The sequence below is a fragment of the Triticum dicoccoides genome, chromosome 3B (assembly GCF_002162155.2).
Source record: "Triticum dicoccoides isolate Atlit2015 ecotype Zavitan chromosome 3B, WEW_v2.0, whole genome shotgun sequence".
NCBI lineage: Eukaryota > Viridiplantae > Streptophyta > Magnoliopsida > Poales > Poaceae > Triticum > Triticum dicoccoides.
Genome location: NC_041385.1, coordinates 519,391,720 through 519,401,995, shown reverse-complemented (window position 1 = coordinate 519,401,995; position 10,276 = coordinate 519,391,720).

Genomic DNA, 10,276 nt, shown 5'->3' with positions numbered 1-10,276 from the left:
GAGGCCAAAAGATGAATTCATCGGCCACTGGAGTTTGAATTGACACGTCTCCTTTTGGAAACCATGATCCTTCATGTGAGATACTCCGGTTTGGAAAGAGCGATCATCAAAACTTCTGCCAAACTTTACTAATTTTTTTCCATGGGGTCGTGAGAGCACGCCACACAAACACATCAATTTTGATGATGTCCAAACTCCATCTGAATTTCCTGTAATTAAAGTACCAACTAGGCCTACGCTAGTGGCCGCACCTCGTGGCCGAAATGTTTGAAACTTCTCCCTGCTTCTCAGACAAATGGATGAAAACTCGCAAAGCGACGCACAAATGATTTGTACACCTTGTTTGCTAAGGCTGATCGTAATGGGAGTATTATAGCTAGTATCATGCATGCCAACTAGGCAATTTTGATGAGTTGTCATAAAATTAAATGAAGAAAGAGAGGGTTAAATATCATATCATGATAGCGTATCATAATAAATGCTATGCTACTATGTGTCATGCATGACAATAAAAAAGTACTACATGATACTACTCTATGATACTATGTGTTAGTGAGGTAGTATCATATGCATGATATTAGTATATGATACTACCCATTACAACCAGCCTAAGGGCGGCCATAGTGGGGGTATCATAGCCGGTATCATGCACTCGGGAATAGCAAATATGATGATGTGGCAAATAATTAAATAAGGGAGAGTGGGTTAGAGTAACATACTCCCTCCATCTAAGTGAATAAGTCATCTTAGGTTGTGCACTGTGACCAAGAAGGAGAGAAAAATGAGAGAACTTAATGTTTATTTGCTAATTAATAGCATGCATGCAATGAACTAACCACTGCATGTCGTGTTGCATAGTCTCGAGTCATTGAAAACATGCACGCCCCACATCTCTTATTGGTTGATATGTCAAGAAACAAGAAACGAGGTGGGAGTAAATGCACCACGCCTAAGTGTTTTGGGATTATTTAGTTTTAGTAAGATGACTTATACACCTAGACAGAGGGAGTAGGTAGATACCGTAACATAACAAATGCTTTACTACTTTGTGTCATGCATGGCCATAAATACGGTCATCTATGATACTATGCACTATGAAGGTCCGTACGTAGTATCATAGTATATGATATTCCCCACTATAAGGCTGGCCATAGTGGTGGTCTCATAGCTGATATCATGCACTCAAAAATAGCAAGTCACGTGATCAGCATACCAATGTATCCGCACTTCCTACTCAACAAACCAACGCATTGGCACGGCCTCCTCAACACACCGACAAGTTGGCACCACCTGCGCAGAAACCCGACATAGCTTCAATGCATGGTCCAACAGTCTGATGCCTCTGCTCCTACAGCCGAGCAGTCCGTCATAGCAGCACCGCCAGCTCAGTGGTCCGGCATAGATAAACCGTCTACTAAGCAGTCTGTCGAAGCTTCACCGTCTACTCGGCAGTCTACCTTGCAGCCAACCAGACGTTCTGCCAGAAATGCTTCAAGTACCAAGAAGGAAGCGACCAAAAAGGTTGCACCCGCAAGGAAGCGCGACGGGAGAGCAAAGAGGAAAGAGAACGATTGCCTCTTAGTTAAAGCACTCATCGCCTAGAACCAAATTAACAGCAGGTTGTTCGAATCAGGGAGTAATATTATTTCTGACGGCATGGATGATGAAGAAGTAGATTCATTGCTTGCTAAAAGTAAAACAGATGTACTTGAAGCACGCAATTACGTCCATGGCTAGCCATTTCTTGTTGGCAAATACTTTGATGAGTGCAGCTCTAGTCGCCACGAGTTACATGAATATTGCATGGATCAAATGTCAGCAGATCATCATGGTTTGCTAGTTCACTACAATAGAGATCATTTCTGACACGATGTTGGTTCCATCAATGTGAGTTTCGAGGACTTACATCTCTTCTCCAACTTCAACGAGCTTGATGCCACTCTTGTTAGATGTCTGATTTTGCAAGTACTTAACAAACTCTGATCAAGTTCTCCATACAAGGCTGTAAATGATAAACAGCTAACTGCATATTATTCCTCTTAGGGGATTGAACGCGCAGAGGAGAGAAAGGGAGAGTGTGTATTTTATAGATCATGCATTAGGAAATTGCATAACATTAGATGGTAAGGACCTACGGGACTGGGCCATTAAAACGGTCATCCGTGTCTTCGAAAACACGTCCCATGCAGAATCATTTCTCTAGCCATATCACGAACGGTAAGTCAAGTAAACAACCACACATACACTGATTGTCTTTCAGATTTCAGCATAATTCGTAAATTCATGGATTTCTTAATATGTAGCGGTCACTAGATATTGGTATTCATTGTTCCAAACAAGAACACAGTTTACTACATGGATTCTCTTAGAGAGTCAACAAGCACTCATGATCTGACGCTTCTTCAGCAATTCATGGATAGGTATTGAATTATATGATGTTGAAATTATTTTGCATTCATATCTAGTTAATTAATTGATGTTGTCAAAATTCATCTTCCTTTGCAGTGTGCTCGCATTGTGGAAAACTAAACCCGGCAACCTATTCAAGAGGGAACTACCTCTGCAACACGAGATCATTTCTCCGGTAACACACCAAAATCCGTTATTTTCGGAAAATTTGTCCAATAGTCTGTAAATACCTTTTCTTACGCTAGTCAAATGTTCAAGCTTCTAAATAAACCTTTGTCTATTTTTCCAAAGAAAAAATAATACATCTAACATCGGTTAGATTGTTCCTAACAGGACAAATAAATGACTAATTCTGTATAATAAATTTCAGTGTCCTCAACAACCAGCAGGGATCATCCTTTATGGATACTATGTTTGTAGACACATGACCTCCATCTGCAAATTTGTTGATAGTTGTGACGATCCTCGCAAGTTAGTACCAGTAAGTCTATCTTAATTAATATCTTCTACCCCACTAATATGGCACATTCTGATCTTCAAAATACTGCAACTCATCTTAGAACCGAGGACCCCTGAACCGCTCCCCGCTGGTGAATTTCTGATGGTTCAGAGATTTATCAGCGACTTCTTCCTGAATCACTACATCAATCCCACTGGTGATAATGAATATTTCAGCATGCGTTCTCCTGAAACATTGAGTACGAGTCATCTGGTAAACATATACGCATGGACCCATTGTTTTCCATTTGATGAGATCTTTGTATTTCGACACTATGATTAATTATGTAATGCATATATGTGTGGACAAATCATTGGAACTTAGCTACCATATGTTCAATTGCAATTGTTACGAAATCTGATGAATGTTCTTCCTGCGGACACTATTTGTTCAAATGAATATTGTGGCGAATTTTCTTTTTGTTTGCCGATTCAAAATGGAATATTTTTTTTAACCTGGCTATTACTCTGCACACAGTTCAACTAAACGAGTGTGTGCTATCCACATCGGAAAGCATACCTCAATCATAGCAAAACCGTCGGTGATACACAACAGATCGCAAACGATTTGTAGTGCTACTACTGTGCGTAGGGTCTCCAGAACCATTTGTGATATCATGTATCGCACACGAGAGCTCGGAGTAAACCGTGCCCAATGTAAAATACAATCGCAGTTGTAATTTTTTCAAGAAACGTTTGGGATCCAAACGAAAAGCACATGTCACTCTTGCCGCAACCGTCGGTCATACACGACAAATCACAAACGGTCTGCAACACTTGTATGTGTGCGGAGGGGCTCCTAAACCGTTTGTGATAGAACATTATCGCACATGGTAATTGTTGGGAAACGTGTGTGATGGAGTCTTGCATGGCAGATGGGCTCCGCGGAAACTCATGTGCGATGGGGCACATATCGCACACAGTTCATATGTTGGCCCGTGTGCCTTACATACTGTTTCCCAGACGGTTCATTACGACACACCTTTTCATTTCACTGCATCATTAGAAACGATTAATCACCGATCCCACAAGTGCGAAAGAATTTAGTGTGTGCTATGTCGCGCATGATTACATTTTGCAAGGCCTCTGGATCATGGATCCATATCTCCGACGGTTTCTGGGTCATGTGGGAAGGACCCCCCTATCGCCCACACTCACTTGGCGACGGTTCCAAATGTCGTTGCGGAAAGGGGTTAAAAACCGTGTGTATAGCATCAACGCATACCAGTGCTTGGAAATCTTTGGTAAGCTTCTTGGCCGGTAGAGAAACTACTACTTGTCTGTGCATAAGTCAGGGTATAAAATACCCATGTTTTATACACCGACAGGATCCCCCAGGCCTGGACCATACGTGCTGCTGAGCATCATTGGGCTAGGTCGAAACAATGCACAGACACGCGGCAAAAAATTGATGTAAATTTTTTGTGTGGAGATATCTGTATCCTGAGATCTTCTTTGCTTATTCATTAATCTAGACTTGGATCTGCCCTTGGCCACCCTCCCATGAATCCTGTCGTCGGGCAGGCACCCAATGCTTGTGTTAAAAACTAGGGGCAAGCTCACACGTGGGTCGCTGACATGCCTGTCATCTCTTCCCCCTTTACTGCACCCCCCCCCCCATGACGCACATCGTACACGGAACATGGGATTGGTGAAGAAAGGCAGTCGTGGGAGTAGTGCATTGAGAAGGGTAGGTAGGGCGCCAGATTGGGGAGGTTGGGCGGTCGCTGGAGTATTGCGCTGGCCAAAAATGCAGGGCACAAGACTGGCGAAACGGGGCGGTTGCCCTAAATGAGAGTCATCCCTCGCATCTCCCCCTATAAAGGGGGGACACGAAGGGTGATGCTCATCCACCTCTCCTTGCTCCAATCTTCCAGTATCCACTGTTCCCTGATACGTCTCCAACGTATCTATAATTTTTGATGTATTCATGCCATGTTTATGATATTTTTACATGCTTTTGGTATGATTTGGTTAGAACTAACCGGGACTAACGTTGTTTTCAGCAGAACTATAGTGGTGTTGTTTTTGTGCAGAAATAAAAGTTCTCGGAATGCGCTGAAAATGAACGGAGATTTTTTCTGGAAAATATAAAAAATATTTGAACAAAAAGTTATTGGAGAGGAGTCCCATGGGGCCCACGAGGGTGGAGGGCGCCCCCTATGCCTCGTGGACACCCCGTGGGTCCTCCTGTCTTGTTCTCAACGCCAAACCCTCCTATAAATACAGAAACCCCCGAAACATAACCTAGATCGAGAGTTCCGCCGCCGCAAGCCTTTATAGCCACCAAAAACCTCTAGGGAGCCCGTTCCGGCACCCTGTCGGAGGGGTAATCCATCATCGGTGGCCATCTTCATCATCCCGGCACTCTCCATGACGAGGAGGGAGTAGTTCACCCTCGGGGCTAAGGGTGTGTACCCATATCTATGTGTTTGATTTCTCTCTCTCTCTCTCTCTCTCTCTCGTGTTCTTGATTTGGCACGATCTTGATGTACCGAGCTTTGCTACTATAGTTGGATCTTATGATGTTTCTCTCCCTCTACTCTCTTGTAATGGATTGAGTTTTCCCTTTGAAGCTATCTTATTGGATTGAGTCTTTAAGGATTTGAGAACACTTGATGTATGTATTGCATGTGCTTATCTGTGGTGACAACGTGATATTCATGTGATCTACTTGATGTATGTTTTGGTGATCAACTTGCGGGTTCAGTGACCTTGTGAACTTATGCATAGGCGTTGGCACACGCTTTCGTCTTGACTCTCTGGTAGAAACTTTGGGGCACTCTTTGAAGTTATTTGTGTTGGTTGAATAGATGAATCTGAGATTGTGTGATGCATATCGTATAATCATACCCACGGATACTTGTGCTGACATTGGAGTATCCAGGTGACATTAGGGTTTTGGTTGATGTGTGTCTTCAGGTGTTATTTTACTATGAACTCTAGGGCTGTTTGTGACACTTATAGGAATAACCCAATACATTGATCGGAAAGAATAACTTTGTGGTGGTTTCGTACCCTACAATAATCTCTTCGTTTGTTCTCCGCTATTGTCGCTTTGAGTGACTCTTTGTTGCATGTTGAGGGATAGTTATATGATCCAATTATGTTATTATTGTTGAGAGAACTTGCACTAGTGAAAGTATGAACCCTACGCCTTGTTCCTACCATTGCAATACCATTTACGCTCACTTTTATCGCTTGCTACCTTGCTGTTTTTATAATTTCAGATTACAAAAATCAATATCTACCATCCATATTGCAGTCGAATCACCTTCTCTTCACCGAACTAGTGCACCCATACAATATACCATTGTATTGGGTGTGTTGGGGAAACAAGAGACTATTTGTTATTTGGTTGCAGGGTTGTTTGAGAGAGACCATCTTCATCCTACGCCTCCCACGGATTGATAAACCTTAGGTCATCCACTTGAGGAAAATTTCCTACTGTCCTACAAACCTCTGCACTTGGAGGCCCAACAACATCTACAAGAAGAAGGTTGTGTAGTATACATCACTCCCTCCTCCTACTTTCTCCCCCGTAGTTGTTGCTGCCATGGAGAGGGGGAAAGGTCAAGCTCATGCTTCCACCGTTGCACTGAGAGCTTCTCATCGGCACCACGTCTTTGCTTCGGCCGCAGTGATAGAAGTTGTCTCCAGCGCTCGAGGAGGGGCTGTGTCTCGAGGTCGTGGAAGATGCGGCACCCGGGGTCGGGTGGCCAGAGTAGGGCACTCGTCATTTCACCCCCAGCCACTCCTCCTCCGGCAGAAGGCCATACGAATGATACAATGCTTGAGTTTGTCGTGGAGCTGCACGACCGGCCCTTAAGACGGCTGTGGCTCCCTCATCCTTTTGCCAGGATGATGGAAGTCGACTTCCACTCGACTTGTGGCTGCACATGGATGGCTGTTGCGAAGGCCCCGTTTGGGTGAACATTAAGTCCTCCGCCAACGGCATTATCTACTTCACATGTGGGTGGAAATACTTGGTCCGTGCCTGTTATCTGGGGCAAGGGCATGTCCTTCACTTCAAGCTAGTTGAATCCGACACGCTTGCTGTGAAGTTGTTCGGGGCTTCAGGGGCTCGCATGGAGTGCTGCACAGAGATCTCGACCAATAGCGACACCACTTCCTCCAGCAAAAGCAAAGAGGATGACGACGATGATGACGACAACATCGGATCTCCAAGCGTCAAGATCGAGGACGACAGCTCCGACACCAGCTGAGCGCTGGCAGTACCATCATCTGACTTCCTGGGAGCAGAGCCTCGCCTAGGCGCCCCTTTTGTCATGTGTTGTACTCGACGTAAACCCTGGAAAAAGGGCTAAGAAAATGTTATCGAGCACTTTTTAATAAATATCTGTTATTGATAATGCTCAGATGAACGTACATGGCTCAGAAGCTTGCTGGTGCGCACACTTTCCACGAGTACTTCGAGGAACTCGCCATTAGCAGCCTGCTGGAAGTGCCGCCACCGGTAAAGCAACTTCCCGGTCTCAGCTCAGCTGCAAAAATCTTGCCGAGCGGACTCGAGGCAAAATTAGAGCGCGAATAGACACGACAAGGTTCCTTCGCGTGCAGGTTTCTCATACAAACATAGAATCGTGCATGGGGACTGCAAACATAACAAAGAAGTTTTTAGTAGAAATTTTTCCAACTTAGCTTTCTTTGGTGTATTTATTGTCGTATGAAATGAACGGTTGCGCCATTTAAGTGGGACTCTATGGTACTCCTTCCAGCACCACCACCCTGGGAAACTTGTTGCTACCTCTTGAGCTTGCATTGATTTTTCCCTTGAAGAGGAACGGGTGATGCAGCAAAGTAGAGATAAGTATGTCCCTCAGTTAAGAAACAAGGTATCAATCCAGTAAAAGGAACACACAAGTCCCAAATAGATGCACCAAGACAAACTAACAAACAGCTACACACAACGCGAAAAAGGGGTTGTCAATCCCTTCATGGTCACTAGCAAGAGTGAGATCTAACAGAAATAGGTATAAAAGATAAGTAAAAGTGCAAAATAAAGTAAAGGTAAATAAATTGCAGCAAGGTATTTTTGGTTTTTTGATTTTATAGATCTGAAAATAATATGATAGAGAATAGACCCGGGGGGCATAGGTTTCACTAGTGGCATCTGTCTTGAAAGAAACATACGGTTGGTAAACAAATTACTGTTGAGCAATTGATTGAAAAGCGCATAGTTATGACGATATCCAAGGCAATGATCATGAATATAAGCATCATGTCTATGACAAGTAAACCGACTCCTGCCTGCATCTACTACTACTACTCCACACATCGACCACTATCCAGCATTCATGTAGTGTATTAAGTTAAAAAACGGAGTAACGCCTTAAGCAAGATGACATGATGTAGAGGGATAGATCCAAGCAATATTGTAAAACCCCAATCTTTTTATCCTGAATGGCAACAATATAAATATGTGCCATGCTACCCCTACTATCACTGGGTGAGGACACCACAAGATTGAACCCATTACAAAGCACCTCTCCCATTGCAAGATAAATCAATCTAGTTGGCCAAACCAAATCAATAGATCATACAGAAATACAAAGCTATCTTAATCATGCATAAAAGAGTCTAGAGAAGACTCAAATAATATCCATAGATAATCTCATCATAAATCCACAATTCATCGGGTCTCAACAAACGCACCACAAAAGAAGATTACATCATATAGAACTCCAAGAACATCGAGCAGGACATTGTATTGAAGATCAAAGAGAGAGAAGAAGCCTTCTAGCTACTAGTTATGGACCCGTAGGTCTGTGGTAAACTACTCACACATCATCGGAAAGGCAACAAGGTTGGTGTAGAGGCCCTCTGTGATTGAATACCCCTCCAGCAGAGTGCCAGAAAAGGCCCCAAGATGGGATCTCACATGAACAGAGGCTTGCGGTGGCTGAAAAGTATTTTTCGTGTGCCCTTTGGTATATAGGGAATATTTAGGTATTTATGGAGCTAGAGTTAGGGTTAGGAGAGTCCTGAGGGTCCCACAAGCCCTGGGGGGGCACCTGCCTAGGGCGCACCTCCATGGCTTGTGGCCCTCTCGTGGCTCTTCCGGCCTCCTCCCGAAGCTTCCTGGGTGTCTTCTTGTCTAAGAAAAATGCTAAAAAGTTTCATTCCATTTGGACTCCGTTTAGTATTGATTTTTTGTAGAAGAAAAAAACAAGGGGGAAAAAGCAACTGGCACTGGGTTAATAAGTTAGTCCAAAAATGATATAAAATAGCACCATAATGCATATAAAACATCCAAGATGGATAATATAATAGCATGGAACAATAAAAAATTATATATACATTAGGGACGTATCACTTGCACGTGAAGGATCCTTCGGTCTCTTGATGAAAACAGAAAAGAGAATTGGGTGACTCTGGAAACCTTGGCGTTTGTTAGCAGTTTCGTGCAAGCAAGAGATGTAAGCACAATGCTACATTTATTGGTACATAAGGAAATATGCACAAAGGGTTGTGAAATACTTAGCTTTATTCACATATGCACAGGGTCTGCGCCTGACTTTCTACAAAGGGTTACAAGTCTTGAGGACAAAGCTTGTACAAAAGGGGTTACCGAGGACAAGGCCTGACAACTACGCTTTATGGGTACACTACAAAAAAATAGACTTCCGTGATGTACATCCATGACGATTTTATGACAGAATCAAGATAGTCATACCTGTGTTGTCGTAGAAGTGTTCCATGACAATACCAAAATTATCATGACAGAAGTGTCCACTTCCATGATGATAAATGGCACGTCATAGAAATGCTTTCGCACGGGTACCTGTAGGATCAAAAGTATGTCTAGAGGAGGGGTGATTAGACTACGTGACCAAATAAAAATCTAGCCTTTTCCCAATTTTAAGTTTTGGCAGATTTTAGCAACTTAAACAAGTCAAGCAATCAACCTACACATGCAATACTAAGAGTATAGCAGCGGAATGTAAATCATTGCATATGAGGGTAAACGGGAGGAGTTTGGAGGGAGCAAACACAATGTAGACAAGGAGATTTTTTGCATGGTTCCGATAGGTGGTGCTATCGTACATCCACGTTGATGGATACTTCAACCCATGAAGGGTAACGGCTACGCGAGTCGATAGAGGGCTCCACCCATCAAGGGTCCACGAAGAAGCAACCTTGTCTATCCCAACATGGCCATCTCCTATGAAGGACTGGCCTCACTAGGGTAAATCTTCATGAAGTAGGCGATCTCCTTGCCCTTACAAACTCCTTGGTTCAACTCCACAATCTTGACATAGGCTCCCAAGTGACACTTAACCAATCTAGGAGACACCACTCTCCAAAAGGTAATAGATGGTGTGTTGATGATGAACTCCTTGCTCTT